Genomic DNA, 16717 nt, shown 5'->3' with positions numbered 1-16717 from the left:
ATCTGACTCTACTCTCTGGTTATGTTTAAGTCTGATGTAGACTTCCTAAATGTTACGTTGGCTGACTATGAGAAAACAAGTCATTGTAGTCACAGTGTCCAAATGGGATTAATTCACAGAATCTAATTTATTAATCTTTAACCAATCAATATTTCTATATACAAGACTTTTTTCTCCTCACAAGTCACTCATTCTACAAGTTTTGTGTTTACAATATATCTCTAATTTGAGTTAGAAAAGTCTGAAAACACATCTTGTTTATCAAAATTTAGCTCAGTAGAACATCTTTCACAGTACTGAAGTTGTGACTTATAGAACAACTTAACAGAAAGACGACCTTTTAAGTCATCTTCTTAATAGGTTTCTATTACTTAATGACCTGAATTCAAAAGAGTAAAAAAAATTAACTGTTTAAAATAGATAATTTGAATTTGGCCAAATATGACATTTAATTATTTGTGCATGTGAACGTGTTACATGAACCAATTATTCATAGAATAATAGAATAGTTAGGGTTGGAAAGGACCTTAGGATCATCAAATTCCAACCCCCCTGCCATGGGCAGGGACACCTCGCTCTAAACCATATCACCTAAGGCCTCATCCAACTTGGCCTTGAACACTGCCAGGGATGGAGCATTCACAACATCCCTGGGCAACCTATTCCAGTGTCTCACCATTGTTCCGTGATCTTTCTTAGCCTGTTTCAGACTTTCTCCAGCACAAAAACAAAAAGCCCCTTTCAGAACACAAAAAAGCTTTAACCTAAACAGATGCCCAGAAGTGAGTAGTTATCCTGCCAGGAGGGAAGCAAATATTTTTTTTAGTGAAGAAAGCACAAAGACAGAAAGACCAAAATTGCTCCTGTAATAATGTGACTGTCTTTCATAACCTTGTGGTTACTTTGTGTTCCAATATCAAATTTTGACATACTTGTATCACATATTTATGCAGCTCAATGAAGAAAGATCAGCATAACAGACTATATATTTTTGCTGGTCCTAGTGAAAAATATTGGAATCTGCCTGACTTGAGAGTGCAGGTCTCAGGGCTGGCCTGTGGTCACCTTGATCAGAGCTGGGGCTGAGCTGGTTTCAGCTCCTGCCTCATGACCAAGTGCTTGTTGCCTCCCCTGTTTGAGCTTGAGCTCTGCCAGTCCCTCCATGGGAAGTGTTTGGCAAAACCAGGGGGTCACTGTCCCACAGACAGGAGCCCCTGGTGGGGCTGAGCTTTGGGAGGCTGTGGGGCCATGCTCACATTCAGCTGGGAGCACCAGAATGCAGCAGCCCAGGGTGATGCATTAAAATAAACCCAAGCTGCTTCCAAGACAAAGGGGTTCCAGATCACAGTGTTCCTTGCAAAGAATTTAGAATGATGGTGATTATCGTAAAGTGCTCCTCTGTTCTTGAGGAGGCTGGCACCATCACTTTAACACCTGAAGGAACATTGCAAGGGTAAGTAGAGTACCCAGTGAACAGGGAAACATAGCAAGGGGTTTAATGAGGTAATAATTTCAACTGTACTAGGCTTTACTGTTTCAAACAATTTGAACCATTACATTCTTAAAACATTAAATGGATTAACACTAAATTTTTAGCTCCATCTATATGTTTCCTTTTTCCCAGAACTAGTTTGAGTGTAGTTTTTCTGGTGATGCTTTCTGAATACCTGGCAGAACCTCTCTCCTCATAAAGAAAAAGAATTCTTATGATGCAATAACAATGACATGAAACTTCCAGTAGCTAAGAGATATTTTTTGGAACCTTAAAGATGAAGCATTTCCAGCAGGGTTTGGCATCAAGAATAAAACAGTACTAATTTATTGGTAATGCCAGCTTCTCAGCGAGAAATTTTAAGGGAAACCAATCAAACCAATAGAGAAAAATAAAGAAACAAACAAACTAACCTGCCTTTTCACATGTTTTGGAGTAGGTCCTAAGCTCAGGGTAAAGTCTTTTCTGTACATGCTCTACCAAATGGTGCAACCCTGGATTTCTTGTTTTAGCTTAATAAGTGATATGACCATAAACATTTTGTCATACAAGTGCATCTAATGCGCTAAGTTTCTTTAACATTTTGCTAAACCTGTAAGCTAAGATCAAGAAAAAGTCATCAGTTGCAGAAGAGCATGTTTCAGAATGGCCAGAGGTAAATAAAAGCAACATAAAAGCTTATAAAACAAATAGGAGAGATTAAAAGATATTTTAAAAAATACACATTTCTCAGTTAGCATTAAATTTTTTCCTTAAAAAAAAAACTAACAAAAAAACCCACAACAAAAAAACAAACTGCCCCCAAAATTTTTCAAAGCTAATACCATAGACACAGTAACGCAACTGAAAGATTGATATAGATTTGTTGCTTCATAAAGCATGGTCACATTCATGACTCAGTAACATCAATTTTTGCTCAACTTTTCAGTTTAAAATGATGAAATGAATCCAAACAATTATATGAGTTCTTTGCCCTACATTTTTGTCTGTTAGGACTATTTTCATGGGGAAACTTATATCAACCAAACTAATTATTTAGGAATTTCACTTTTATACAAACTGGTGTCATCAGGCATTTATTTCTTTATTTAGATACTTTAGGAGCAGTAGAAAAATTATTTTCATTGTTCTTCCATAATACCAAACTGGGATCACTAGCTATTAATCAGATAGAAATGCTTGCTAGTTACTAGTCTCATAAAATGTGACTACAGAATGCTAATTAAGACAAAAAGACAACTCATTTTTGGCCTTCAGATCCTTGGACAGGATTTTCTCTAATGGCTAGGAATAGTCTGCCTATTATTTTACATAAAATTTAACCTAAAATAAGCCAGAAACCATCATGCTATCAACAGTAAAGAAGAATCATAGAACAGTTAGGGTTGGAATGGACCTTAAGATCACATAGTTGAAACCCCTGCCATGGAACACAAAGAAAAAGAAAAAGATATAATACAAAAAAGGAAATCATGGGCACTATTAATAAATAAAGTAAAACAATCATAAAGAAAATTTTAGAAATATGGGCATGAAAGCCTAATAATAAAAATCAAGTGTTTGATAATAAATAATAATAAAATTAAGATCATAGTTTGCTCCTTTTTTTAATGAGTTTTTTTATTACATAAGGAAGTATGTTATTGCACCACAGAGGATATATTATTTCCTGTATACATTTTCAGCTGTACAAAAGAATTGTGGTTTTTTTTTCCTATGTTTTTCATACCACTTCTAAATGCTCATAACCAGTGTTGATTTTTTTTTATTTTAAAAATAAAACTTATTATCCTAATGAAGTGAAAGCTATTTAAAGTCGCTAAATTGAGGTATTTTTCCACTAGGAGGAGAAATTAAATAGACACAAACCAAATAAAAAACAAAAATGAAAAGAAAACAAAAAAAAAAACTAAAAAAAACTTGTTTTGTCAAAGATAGTAGCAATTAAACAGAAAATGTCTGTTGAAAGACTTTAAGCTTTGACTTAGCCGTACTAGTTTTTTTCTTGAACTAATTAATATTACTTGTACAGGATATTTGCAAACCTCCCATACACTTTCCTTAAATCAAAGCTATACTTCTTAAAACGAGATTGAAAAATACAAACCCTGATTATACACATGTATAGTACTCAGAACAACAGACATAAAAAGCCCATTCTAAATTGCATATATTGACTGAGGTTTAATGAATGAGAAGAAATAGTGGTTTGGGTGTTTTTTTTTTTTTTAATAGTGAAATCACACTGAAAAATAGGCCCTTAAAATCCCAAGACAGAAACTTATTTTTTTAAAAACAAGAATTTAATGCTAGAAATGGTAGACAGACAATCAGGTGCTGAATATGCTCAAAATCTTTTTTACTGGTAACACATGCAGGACTTTATTTAACTCCACATCCTAGATAATGATTTGGAAAATTATGGAAAAATTAAATGAAAAAGCTCATAAAATATTAATTCCCCCTTTCTTCTTTGACTAACCTCAAATCTCCATTACCTTTCTAATAACCTGGCAGATACACATTTAAAAAAAGTGCACATAAAGTCAGATTCAGTGTTACAGAAGGCTGAGGAAAATATTCTGCAAAAATAAAAAGGCTATTGTGCAGACTGTAGGGTATTGTTAAAGGAATGTTAATGATGTCAAGTATCATCAATTTTTTAACAAATCTTTCTGCCCCTGAAAGCATTTACAGGTGCTGCAAACTTGCTGTGGAAAAATAGTTCTTGTGAGGACATCACAACATAGTATGTTTTTAAAACGATGGAGAAAAGCACTTTCATCTTGACCCTGTAGGCTACCTTGAGAACAGGTTACAAGGCAAGCACTATCAATAGTATGAATCAATAGAAAGAAAAATCGATAGGGAACAAGAGACATTGCCCTTTCATTATGAGGCTCCATTTCTTGTGTCCTGAGTACACATTAATTGATCCAACAGTACCTATTTATGAACACCAGTTTTCACTGTCTGTAGAATAAAAAAAATCAGCCTTGCGTTTTGAGGTTTGAAAACCCCAGAATGGTAGTTCAGCATAAGGAACTGCAGTGTTTGTGGGATCATAGCAGAAAGCTGCAACTCACTTTTGAAAATATCAGTATTGTGCCATTATATCTTGCACCTATTCTGAATTAACAGCTTCATTGTATGAAATAAGGCACATAGATGATCCAGGAGAATAAGTAGCTGGATATCTTTTGCTATAAAACTACATAGTCAGTTGCCTATGCTGTTAAAAAATTGAGTTTCTGAGAGTATCAGAGATGCTTGTTTACTTCTAGAACTAAGACACGAGCCTTTAATGTTTTGCTACTGATCAGCATCATATTTCTGTAAAAAACAGTGAAATCTCCATGCCTAACAATCTGATGTATATGGAGGTTTGGAGGGGTTTTTAATGAACACTCTAAATGCTGCTTAACATGATTATTCATATACACAGAAAGTGTCCTTCAAGCTCCTATTAATATAAATCTTTCTGAAAACTAGTTCACTGGTTACCCTTACACAATGATATTTTCCAAAGGGGACCTTCTTTTGTGTGTTTTTACCATTCTGATCACTCAACTTTATGGGGGGGCGACATGGGAAAACATGCCTCCCACATGGGAGATATGTAGGTCCTCACCTCATCGGAGGATCTTCATAGCTGCCATTTGATAAAATAGTCCTCTTGCAGCTCATACTTGCAGCTGTAAATGACCAGATGATCCATGTTTTGTGATCTGGAGTATGCAAGAGCAATGTGAAAATATCTTCACAGAAACTACTTTTAACCTGCATAATTAGTAGAAAGAACACTATTAGTCACATATTTATGATTTTCATTTAGAGAAGTGAATATAATCTGGTGCAGGGGTGGGGGGGGGGGGGGGAAGGTGGAGGAGCTACAGTGCTTTGCCAGAATTACCAATTAATTTCATTGGAAAAAGTCTGTCTGCTTGATTAAACCATGTTATTTATGTTAGTAGCGCCAGTAGTTGCAAATTTTTAGGGTTCTGTCTCTTGTTTCCACACTTGCTTATTCCCCAGGAAAGATTACCATCCCTGCTTAATTCCACTGCTGTGTCACCTTACTGTAATCTACATTTCCTGAAACGATCCATTGAAACAAATAAAAAGATACAGTTTGTATTACTGTCAGAATGGCTTGTATCACTCGTCTGGTTTAGAGCAAGGCCGCACAGCTGAATCAGCACACCTGAGGGTGTCATAAAATCTTGCAAAGGACAGACAGCAAAATATTTTAAATTAGATCCTCCTTCGTGGAACAGTAATGGAGAATGGAAGCCACAAACAGAAAGGAATCAGGCCATATCACAAATTCCACATCTTTTACAGCTGTAAGAAAGCAATCAAATTCCTATGCACATATCACCTCCCAGCTGAGTCAGCCCATATATATCCTGGAGGTAGAAAGCAATATAAAGAAGCAGAATCTTTACTGCTTTAGGTATGAATTATTTCATAGGATCACTGATCTTAAGTATCCTGGGGTCTCAGTTTATAGAGTGATTGTACAACTCCTATTCAGACTTTATTCCCAGATTGCAGAAATTTATTTCTTATGCACTGTAGCAGTAAAAAGTTGCTGTTTAGAAGAAGTAATACGTTTTCAAAATCATACCAAAATGTGATGGGTTGACCCTGGCAGGAGGCCAAGTGCTCACCAAAGCTGCTCTATCATCCCTCTTCAAGTGGACAGGGGAGAGAAAATATAACAAAATGCTCTGGGGCTGAGATAAGGACAAGGATAGAACATTCACCAACTACAGCAAAAAGGACTCGATTTGAGGAAATCATTTTCGTTCATTATCAATCAAATCAGTGTAAAATAATGACATATTAAACCAAATTTGAAAAAAAACCTTCCCTCCATCCATCCCTTATTCCCAAGCTCAACTTCACTCCAGATTTCCCTACCTCCTCTGCACTAATGGCATCCAGGGGGATGGTGAATAGGGTCTGTGACCAGATCATCGTGTTTACTTTGCTGCTCATTCCTCCTCACACTCTTCCCCTGCTCCAGCGTGGGGTCCCTTCCACAGAAGACAGTCCTCCATGAACGTCTCCAGCGCGAGGTCCTTTTCATAAGCTGCAGCTCTTCACGAACTGCTCCATCTTGGGTCCCTTCCATGGGTGCAGGTCCTTTAGGAACAGACTGCTCCAGTGTGGGTCCCCCACAGGGTCCCAGATCCTGCAGCAAACCTGCTCCAGTCCCGGATCCTCTCTCCATGGGACCACAGCTCCTGCCAGGCGCCTGCCCCAGCCCAGGCTTCCCATGGGGTCACAGTGTCCGTCTGGCATCCCCCTGCTCCAGGGTGGGGTTCTCCCTGGGCTGCAGGTAGAACCTGCTCTACCATGGACCTCCATTAGCTGCAGGGGCACAGCTGCCTCACTGTGGGCTGCACCATGGGCTGCAGCGCAATCGCTGTTCTGGCCCCTGAAGCACCTCCTCCCCTCCTTCTGCACTGATCTGGGTGTCTGCAGGGCTGGTGCCCTCTCATATTCTCACTACTCAATTCAGCTGCAACTGCTCCTGAGCAGTGACTTTTTCACCTTGTTAACCATGTTATCCCAGAGGCACTGCCACTGTCACTGGTGGGCTCTCCCTTGGCCAGCGACAGGCCCATCTTGGAGCCAGCTGGCATTGGTTCTGTCAGACATGGGAAAAGCTTCCAGCAGCTTCTCACAGAATCCACCCCTGCAGCCCCTCTGCTACTATAACCTTGCCATGCAAACCAAATGCACAAACCCACTGGAAATATTCTGTGCAATTGCACATTCTATATAGGTTTGTGCAGTCAAGAATTTTTCTTGAAAGACTGAACCACTACCAACCTATATTAGTGCAAGGACAAATTGTGTAATCTATACATTTAATCAGTTAATACAGCTGACAGATATATCTCTGTGTATATAATGTGCTTCAGGCTAAACTTAAGCATCTTCTTCAGTCACTTCCTACAATATAGCTGTCACAGTGAAAATACATTACCCGTAGCATATAAAAATCTTTGGATATTGCACTCATTCCTTCAAGATAAAGAGATCATAGCCCTTAACGGCTTAAAGAAGCTTGCCAAAGTATCACCTAAAGCAGTGGGATTGAAATCTAGCTATACATTTGACAGGCTTTAGAAACAAATGGAAATCGTCCCAGGCATGTTGACAAGTAAAAGATAAGAAAGGAGAGCTGTCCTCAGATTGTTCCTAGCCAGCCAGATTCATTAATTTCTTCCAGAAGATTAGATATCAGTTTGGAAAAAGCTCACACCATATTTCTGAGCCACTTAGACAACTCTAGAAATGAACTTCTGAAACTGAAAGAAGACACAGTTTCATAAAATGCATGTACAAATCATAGAATCATAGAATCAAATAGGCTGGAAAAGACCTAGAAGTCAAAAGATCATCAAGTTCAACCATTACCCAAGGACTATCAAGACCAGCACTAAACCTGCTTACTGAGGACCCCATCTACCTGGGTTTTGGACACTTCCAATGATTCCACCACTTCCCTGGGCAGCCTTTCCCAGTGCCTGATCAGCCTCTCTGTGAAGAATTTTTCCTAATATTCCCTGGAGCAGTTGAGGCAGTTTCCTCTTGTCCTATTGCTTCTTACTCAAGAGAAGAGACCGACCCACACCTCACTACAACCTCCTTTCAGGTGGTTGTAGAGAGTGACAAGGTCCCTCTGAGCCTTCTCTTCTCCAGACTAAACAATCCCAGTTCCCTCAGCCATTCCTCATAAGACTTGTGCTCCAGACCCTTCACCAGCCTTGTTGCCCTTTTCTGGACCAGCTTCCAGCACCTCAATATCTCTCTTGTAATGAGGGGCCCAGAACTGAACACAGGATTCAAGGTGCAACCTCACCAGTGCCCGGTGCAGGGGGATTATCACTTCCCTAGCCCTGCCAGGTTGGATGGAGCCTTCAGCCCCCTGGTCCAATGGAAAGTGTCCCTGCTTGTGGCAGGGGAATTAGAACTAGATGATCCTTAGGGTCCATTCTAACCCAAAACATTCCATGAGTCTACATACTTCTAGAAAGTAATTTTCCCTTATAGAATAACAGTTTCTGTTTTGGTAACTCATGTGATTTAAGAATCTGGCTGGATATACTCAAGGAAGGATCACAGTTTTCAAGCATTCACTCAACGGTCTCTTCAAGCCTTTGATTCCATTTCTGCATCCTTTTCTTTTCTTTCCAGAAGACTCTGTCTTTGCAGCTTTCTCCCAAAGTCTTCTCACCTATTTTGCCTGACTTACTTTGCCATAGTTGCTGCTAAACAGAATAGCATGCCCCATAAACCATTTAAGATCCTGTAGCTCTACGTGTACACTGACACAAGAGTGAAGAAAAACTCCTTATATTCCTTTCACACTTCACATTTGTAAGGCAGAATAATGTTCTTTGACAACTGAGAGGAAGATTCAAGGAAAAGTTTTTTTTGAGACATATTTAATTAAATAACATGCTACTTTTATTATTTTTGTCTCCATACACATTAAAAGGTTCACAAAGCCTGTTGAGGTCAATAAAGATTTTCTGTTACTGTTTTGGTTTGTGAGGCTGATTCCACAAAGAAGAGAAATTACTTCTAAAGCCTAGTGTGTTCTCTTTAATATTCTTTATTTTTTTAAAAAAGGAAAAGGTTACAAAAGCTTTTTTTTTTTAACACAGTATAAAAAAATATATGGTAAACATTTTCTTTCCTCAAAAATTCTTAATTGTATTAGTCTGGAATCAATGTTTTCATATAAATTTCTCTCTGTTACCTTTTAAGATTAGACCTATGGCTGCTGGATACTTCAACTTATGTCAGTATCAATATGTCTTTGACAGATGATTACAGGACTGAGGTACTGTTTCATAAAAGCAAGCATGGTAGCCATTCTTACATCTCTGTTCATAGGTGCATTACAAGGTTTTCAAATGCTTGATAGGTCTACAAGTCATCAAATCAGTTAAATAAGACAGAAAATTATCACCTCCATGATGAAGTTTTCACGCAGAACTGAAATCTTGAAACACACAGAAAATATTCCAGTGGCCAGTGAGAGGCAGATGTGACAACTCAACAGTGAAAAAATATTAAAGAATCTGCCTGTCACACACATCTTGTTATGGTTTCTGGTAGCTAGATTCTGGATGAGTTATAAGTACCCTTTTCACATTCTGAAAGATATTCTGATAACTTGGAGATCCATCTAATTAACTATTGAATCTTCCTACATCTAAGCAGGAAAATAAACTGATTTCAATTAATCATGTATTATTTTGGAAGTAGTGTACTCTGTAGTCTAAATAAGGGACCTAGAGCCCTGTATACTTGTATTATACTCAGGCTGGTGTATCCACTGTGGTTGTATTTATTATATTTGTAGATCAGTCTGTAGAGCAGCTGAGAATACTCAGAAAGCTTAAAAAGTGAGTCAGCATTCGGATCATGCATCTCTGATTGTTTATATTGTAGGCTGAAAAAGTAATTAGGATGGAGCCCTATGTGAGTAATGTGTGTTGATTACTGTTAGCTGACCATTGAGGTGTGAAGGACAACCTAGGAGTTCGTAACTATGATTAGAACTGATAAGCTTGATTCCTGCAAAGAATGAAAACAGATTAGTTTGATGTCTTCAGTCAGATTTGTACTGAAACTGGTGGGTAAGCATAAGAGTTTGTATGAATAAATAAGTACAAAGCATGGTGATCATAATTATGGTTCAACTGTTCCTTGATCGACTATGTGTCTCTTACACATACACGCACACTCACACCGAGTATTCTTTCTGCTTGTTTCCTAAACTATTGACAGCATTTCTGAATATGCCTTTATTAATATCATCACTTCAAGGAAATTCTTTTTGAGTATACGGGTAGAAACTTTATAAGAAACAAATTAAAATATTCATATATAAAAAAAAGACTGGACACTGTTATTGTCTAATGAAGAACAATTAGAATAATCTGTAGTAAAAAATGGTAGTTTGAAATAATTTAGAAAAAAATGGTAGTTTAAAATAATTCAGAACAACAGAAAATCAAACATAAAGCTAAATATATATTTTTATTTTACTTGAAGTAGCCAACAGCACTTACCTCAGATAATTTCTTTTCCTTGACTAAGCTGATTCAAGTTGCACTTTAAGAAAGACAAGTAGTGGATGCTTTACTTCTACTTTTACAGTTCACTTGACTTGCATTTTAAAAATGATATGTAATTTTCCAGGTACTAAGGTCCCAAATTTGACATTTAATAGCCAAATCTCTCTGAGTTCAGAGGAAAAATTAAGAAATGCTGTGAGATTGAAGTGCCTGTTATTACTATCAGGATAATATCTACATCCACACTTAAAAATAATCTGCCTTTTGTAGATGAAAGCAGAGGTGCTGATTGCATCCAATGATGACTCAATATGAATCATGTAAACTAACAAGTGGAGAGGGTGAAGCTTGAACAAGTTCACCATAAATCATGTTAATAGATAACTAGACAGCTGAAAAAAATTACAAGTCTGAGCATTTCTACATTTCTTCTGGTAAGGAACTACTTCTGTTGAAAAAGATAACTCCCATTCTCTATGTTTGCCTTTCTTTAGAGAATATCTGAAGGTGTTAGTTCAATAAAGAGAAAAAATCCAGCATGCTTAAAGACTGATTATTTATTGTCTACCTTGGGATCAGATTATTAATTTATATCAATGTCCCTGATAAAGATGTCCAAAGAGTCATAATAGGGAATATAAATAATACGCTTGGTAAAGATTTATCTTCAAGAATGAATTGAGATTAACAAGTCATAGGATTTAAAATTGATTCATAAGTGCTTAATTTGCAAAGTAAGTATGAATCATAAAGTACACTCAAAGTAGATATCTATAGCTCTGTGTATTAAAGAATATGTTCCTTTCTACATTTGAACTATAGGTGATATGTTTCTCACAGTATGTCTGAGTACATCTACATCACTTTATCTGTCTTTTCTATGGTATTTGTCACCAAAGAGGAAGAAAGTTTGAAATAACTGTATGATTTGCTGTTTCAAAATAATCCTCAAACTATGAATATTGCCTAGTATTCTGCGGCAACATGCAGAATTCCTATGTTGGATCTTTAAGATTGGATTTTGATGTAGAAACTGTTCTCAGATACATTTTTTCTTATTTTGATGAGTATTTTTCCTTATGACAGGGTGAATGAAGCATTTTCAAATATTCCAAACTGGTTTTAGAATTAAAGCTTCATTAAAAAAAAAAAAAAAAAACAACTATAAAATGTGTTCTTTTAATAGTTTCATATAGGCAAGGAATCCTTTTTTAGATAAAACCATTAAGCTCCTGGGTTTAGGGTTTTTTTCTTTGTTTTTTTTCTTTGGAGTGAGGGTGGTGCAATTCATCTTCTGCTACTAATTACTTAAATAAAAGAATAATACTAACAGCTATAATAGCTGGCCACAAATGCCAGGACAGCATTTCAAAATGAATCTATTTTCTTCTGTGGATTGGGCCAATTCATAGTTCAAGACAAATGGCAATCTTCTAAATCTTTTTCTCCTGAGATGCGTCTATTGGTATTTGACTACACTGAACACTACTACTTGTGCTGTTTTATTGTTAAATTAAATTTGTATTAATTACTTTATATAAAGCCTGTAAGGAATAAATATAGATGAATCTCATTTAATCTAAACAAAACCAAATTTTGAATTTTCACATGGTGTGAGCATGTCTGGGGGAGCAATCTTTATTTCTGTTACAGTTTAAGCCTAGCCAGCAACTAAGTACCATGTAGCTGCTTGCTCACTCCCTCCCCTCCACAGTGGGATGGAGAAAAGAATCATAAAAGATGTAAAAACCCATGGATTGAGATAAGAACAGTTTATATACTGGGCATAATGGGCTCTGGTATGGAATATCCCTTTGGTTAACTCGAGTCAGATGTCCTGTCACTGGTCCATCCCAAATTCCCGTGCCTCTCCTCACTGGCAGAGACATGAGAGACTGAAAAGTCCTTGGTCAGGATAAGCACTACCGAGAAAGAACTAAAACATCAGTGTGTTATCAGCGTTTTTCTCAAACTAAAGCCAAAACACAGCACTGCACCAGCTACTAGGAAGAAAATTAACTCTATCCCTGCTGAAACCAGAACAATTTCACAAGAGCCCAAATATTTACTTTTCAAGTCTAACAATGCTTTTCTGAGGCTGTAGTCAGAGTGGTCATTCAATTTATTTTTTATGCAAAATTCTTTAAGGGTTAAAGCAGAAGGCAGAAGTTGTTATACTCTACAATATTATTTGAAAGAGTAATACATGGTCAGACATACCTGAGTCAGGTGGTCATAGTTTCTTTAAATTAAATAAATAAATCATATATCATTAACACATTTTAGACTTTTAAGTCAGAATGATAGTAGTAGGCTACTATCGATGAGTAAAAAAAAAATATTCTTATCAATATTCAGGCATTGTTGTGGTTACTACTAAACAACATTAACCAAGATATTTGGATTTTCTCTCTTCTGTGGGAAGATTATTTTTTCATAATTTCACATTCCTCTCACTAAACTATAGGTCCATGAAGAAAAAATTTATTTTAGTAAAAGATGTAATATTAAAATTCATGGCAATGAGTGTAACAAATCATAGTTTAATCCTCTCAGAATAAAGATATTTCTACATTAAAAAAATCTTTTAAATGTCCTTTTGTTTAATATAAAACTATTTGCTAATCTGGTTTCACTTTAATAAGCAAGGCATCAAGTTCTTAATGTGGCTATAAAATGGCTCAACTTTAAAATCAGTTACTGAAGAGTTTATAAAATGGAAATACTAATAAGGTATGTTTGTTATCAATCCAGCAATTAATTTTCCTGCTGTGCTGAATTCTAAATATATAATTGATTAACCTGATTAAAATACTGATTATGCATCAATAATAAAAGGAGAAAATCATTATAAGCTAATAATCTACCATAAAATATTAAATTTCATTATAATATTGATCAGAACGTCCTTTATATTACTTAAAGTCTGCTCTCCCTCAGAATAAAAAGTTGCAAGACATAACAGAGCTGCATGTTCTCTTATGGTGATCGGCCTTATTTTGACTCAGGAACATATGAAAGTTTCTGAGTTATAATAGCAAATTTTCCATAAATGTTAGCTATCTGTGTGCTTTCCATATATTCATTCAGAATACACTGTATGAAAATTGCAGAGCACACTGTCAGATAATTACTTTCAGAGACATTGGTGACATTCTGAATGACAGATTTCTGTGGACAAAAAGCTTCCAGGGTAAGTGAAAAAATGGAAAGAGATTATATGGTAGGTCTAGCCTGGTGAATTACGGTTCCGCTTTGTCAACTGTAGAAATAGAATAAGAAGAACTTTGTTTTAATCATACTTTTCATATTAAATACACTGTAAAATCTTGTAAAAATGTGAGATTTTTGTATATATCTGAAAGGTAAGATTAAATCAAAAGATGTTTGTGGTTCAGTATCCTCTTTCCATAAGTAGCAGATGTTTAGAAAAAGGCTAAAAGAAAGGGAAGAAAATCCCTAAAGGGAGCTAATTTCATTATTTCATGAATAGCTGCTTGTTTTAAGCTACTAATGACTGAAGGGCTTCCAAAACCAGAGTTACATCCAAGCTACTGTATTTGCTAGTCATCATCCTCCATGAAATTTGAAACCTATTTATATTTTTGGCTTCCTTTATTCTTTAGAAATATTTTCTGTCTCTGCATTTGCTGAAAAAGACCTCCCTTTTTTTAGTCTTAAAATTGTCTTTTAATAATATCTCTGCGTGGCCCTCACAATACTTCACATGCAACCTTATCATGAATTTATGCAGTGTTATTGCTCTTTTATTTACTCCAAATGTCTTTCTTCAAAGTAACAAACACTGTCTTTTTGACTGCATATGAATAAAAAGATAATTAAAAGAAAATCTAAGTAGAATTCTTCCAGGAAAACAACCCGTTATTGAGCACTATCTGTAAATAAACTTAAATTAAACAATGTTTAAAATGACACGTCATTTTATAATGTGATTACTCAATACCATGAGGCACTGGAAAATTTTTCATTCATTTTACGGTACCAGTCTTTTTTATTTCACTTTAAACGCTTCAGTGCCATCAGAAAGCATTGTTGCCTCACTATTTAAATCAATTTCCAGAACATTTATGACTGTACTGTGTTGGTGTCCTATATGGGATCCTTACTGATTGCCTAGACTTACTGTGAAAACTGATCTGTTCCTGCCATTTCTTCTTTCCTAACTTAAACCAGTTAGTAATCCAAGAAAATATTTTCTCATACCCAGTTACAGCTTAGTTCCTCACAATAGGATTTTTATAAAGCTTTTCTAAATCCATATGCATTATATCTGCATGTAGAGCTTTTATATAGAATACTGGAAAAATTGTGACACAGAATCACAGAATCATTAGGGTTGGAAAGGACCTCTGGAAACCGTCTAGTCCAGCCCCACAGTTTCTCTCCAGAAAAACCATGTTGCTTCTACCCCTATGCAAAGTACTGATCTGTGTCTGCTGATTGCCTTCTGTCAATTGCTTAGAATGCAGCCTATTAACTATGTTTTTTTTCTTCTAGTAGTAAACAGTCACAAGGTCTGCACTGGCCCAATAGGAAGAGTCCTTAGCCAGAGCTGGGCTGAGCTGGTTTCAGCTCCTGCCTCTGGGCCAAGCGCTTGTTGCCCCCCCTGCCTGAGCCTGAGCTCTGCCAGTGCCTCCATGGAAAGGGTCTGGCAAACTCAGGGGGTTGTGGCCTAACAGCCAAGAGCCCCTGGTGGGGCTGAGCCTGGGGAGGCTGTAGGACCATGCTCACCCTCAATTGGGTCCAACTGGAAGGCAGAAGCCTGGTGCAGAGAAATGTATAAAATAAAGTCAATGAAAACCTGGGACAGTGGAAGAAGCCTTCTCCCCTACCCCACCAAACTTCATACTCATCCTGCCACAGACATCAGGATGGTGGTGGTATGTCTTCTATACTTCTTCAGTTTTCCTTCCAGGAATTGAGCCTGTCAACTTAAGGACCCCCAAGACATTTTAGGTATGAACACAGTACTATGTAAAAGAGGAAGATGCCAGGAAGGGGCATAGGGATTGCATAACAAGCTTTTATCTGTATTAATTACATAGCTTATATTACTACAGTGTTAAAACAGTAACTGGACTGCCAATAAATTCGTTGCTCCATCTATATGGTGAGTTTCTTTTTGCTAATAGTAAGATTTTGTATGTAACAAGTACGGAGATCAGACCTGTGACCTTTTTAAAAATTGCCATTGCATATCAAACATTTAATTTCTCTGATATCTAGCCTGTTTAAAGAAATAGCTGTGCTTCACAATGGACAGCTAAGCAATTTCATATTTGAGTTTGCCTGAAATTTGATAAATGACAGTGTAAGATCTGATCTTGATCTTCCAGATACTTTTCTTCTAGGTTAAATAATTGAAAATAAAATTGTGAAGTCAGTGTGCAGATGACTGATCTTTCACAGTAGTCCTATAGGAAGTAGCAGGGTTTCAAATCTACATATAAAGATGCAGCATAGGTTGGAAAATGGAAAAAGAATCCTGCAGAGACTTGAAAGTTGTTATTACACCTTGGTCAGACTTATCTTCCTCCTCAGTGTCTTTGCTTGCTCTTCTGAAGCATATGTTCTCAATTACATTTCACCTAAGCCTTCTTTAGAATTAAGGGATCTTAGAGGGGGAAAAAAAATAAAAACTTACACGGAGAGGTGACACAGTTATAGGGACTAATTAATATGATTTTATCATAGCATAGCAGTTTAGGAACAATGTGTATAGACAGTTCCAGTGGAAGGTATAGAAAGTCCTGAGGTAGCTAAACAGATGGAGGGACAAAGGCAAAATCTTTGTTCAGAAACAATACATAGAATCATATACAGCATTCTTATTGGGTATTTAATGTTTTATAGAGTTGATCCAGGAAAAAGACTAAAGGATGTTTAAGGAGATGAATAATTCTAATAAAATCAATAGAATCACTTGTATGTCTGAAGTTCAGTGTGCTTTTCCTTCATAGTTGAGGGATCAAAACTGTAATTCTTAATCTGATTTTTGTTACCCTTTTGAACAAAACACTTCTTTTACCATTTATTTTCTATTTATTTAAAGTTTTCTAACTATGCTGGAACTCCAGGTTTACTTTTGTGCTGC

The sequence above is a fragment of the Neopsephotus bourkii genome, unplaced genomic scaffold (assembly GCF_033783945.1).
Source record: "Neopsephotus bourkii isolate Nb327-2 ecotype Australia unplaced genomic scaffold, CSIRO-AGI_Nbou_v1 NB_1624, whole genome shotgun sequence".
Lineage (NCBI taxonomy): Eukaryota > Metazoa > Chordata > Aves > Psittaciformes > Psittacidae > Neopsephotus > Neopsephotus bourkii.
This window is presented reverse-complemented; position numbering follows the sequence as displayed.